The sequence below is a fragment of the Hordeum vulgare genome, chromosome 1H (genome assembly GCF_904849725.1).
Source record: "Hordeum vulgare subsp. vulgare chromosome 1H, MorexV3_pseudomolecules_assembly, whole genome shotgun sequence".
Taxonomy (NCBI): Eukaryota; Viridiplantae; Streptophyta; class Magnoliopsida; order Poales; family Poaceae; genus Hordeum; species Hordeum vulgare.
In genome coordinates, this window is record NC_058518.1 from 487,576,014 (window position 1) to 487,577,885 (window position 1,872).

Consider the following 1,872-nt stretch of genomic DNA (forward strand, 5'->3'; position numbering starts at 1 on the left):
TCCATACTGATGGACTATCAGAGTCTCTTGACTTTGAATCATTTGACACATGCGAACCGTGCCTCATGGGCAAGATGACTAAGACTCCATTCTAAGGAATAATGGAGAGAGCGACCGACTTATTGGAAATAATACATACTGATGTGTGTGGTCCAATAAACGTTGAAGCTCACGGTGGCTACCGTTATGTTCTCACTCTCACCGATGATTTGAGTAGGTTTGGGTATATCTACTTGATGAAGCACAAATCTGAGACGTTTGAAAAGTTCAAGGAATTTCAGAGTGAGGTTGAGAATCAACGTGACAGAAAAATTAAGTGTCTACGATCTGATCGTGGAGGAGAATATTTGAGTCACGAGTTTGGAACACACCTAAGGAAATGTGGAATTGTTTCACAACTCACGCCGCCTAGCACACCGCAACGCAACGGAGTGTTTGAACGTCGTAATCGCACTTTATTGGACATGGTACAATCTATGATGTCTCTTACCGACTTACCGCTGTCATTTTGGGGATACGCATTAGAAACTGCAGCATTCACTTTAAATAGGGCACCGTCTAAATCCGTTGAGACGACACCGTATGTATTATGGTTTGGCAAGAAACCTAAGTTGTCGTTTCTTAAAGTTTGGGGCTGCGATGCTTATGTGAAGAAACTTCAACCAGAGAAGCTCGAACCCAAAGCGGAGAAATGCGTATTCATAGGATACCCTAAGGAAACTATTGGGTATACCTTCTATCTTAGATCCGAAGGTAAAACCTTTGTTGCCAAGAACGGATCCTTTCTAGAGAAAGAGTTTCTCTCGAAAGAAGTAAGTGGGAGGAAAGTAGAACTTGATGAGGTAATTACACCCCTCTCGAACCGGAAAGTAGCGCAGCGTGGGAAATTGTTCCTGTGGCGCCTACACCAACTGAAGAGGAAGTTAATGATAATGATCATGAAGCTTCAGATCAAGTTACTACTGAACCGCGAAGGTCCACAAGGGCACGCTCCGCACGAGAGTGGTACGGCAACCCTATGATGGAAATCATGTTGTTAGACAACGGTGAACCTTTGAACTATGAAGAAGCAATGGCGGGCCCGGATTCCAACAAATGGCTTGAGGCTATGAAATCCGAGATAGGATCCATGTATGAGAATAGAGTATGGACTTTGGTGGATGATACGTCCATTTTGCATCATGCTTTCATGTTTATATTTATCTCTTTATGGACTGTTATTATACTTTGTGGTACTATACTTATGCCTTTTATCTCTTATTTTGCATGGTTTATTTGAAGAGGGAGAATATCGGCAGCTGGAATTCTGGACTGGAAAAGGAGCAAGTCTGAGTCATCTATTCTGCGCAACTCCAAATGCCGTGAAAATCAACGTGGCATTTTTTGGGAATATATAAAAAATACTGGGCGAAAGAAGTGCCAAAGGGGCGCTACCAGGGGCCCACAAGCCTGGTAGCCGCTGCCCCCCTGGTGACGGCTACAGGGCTTGTGGGCACCCTGGCGGCCCATTGTCCCCCCTCTTTTTCTATATGAAGGGTTTCGTCCAGGAAAAAAATGGGGTGGAGCTTTTCGTGGATTCTCCACCGCCACGATCCTGCCGGGGAAACTTCCCTCCCGGAGGGGGAAATCGTCGCCATCGTCATCACCAACACTCCTCTCGTCGGAGGGGAGTCATCTCCATCAACATCTTCATCAACACCATCTCCTCTCCAAACCCTAGTTCATCTCTTGTAACCAATCTCCGTCTCGCGACTCCGATTGGTACTTGTAAGGTTGCTAGTAGTGTTGATTACTCTTTGTAGTTGATGCTAATTGGATTACTTGGTGGAAGAGTTTATGTTCAGATCCTTGATGCTATTCATTACACCTCTG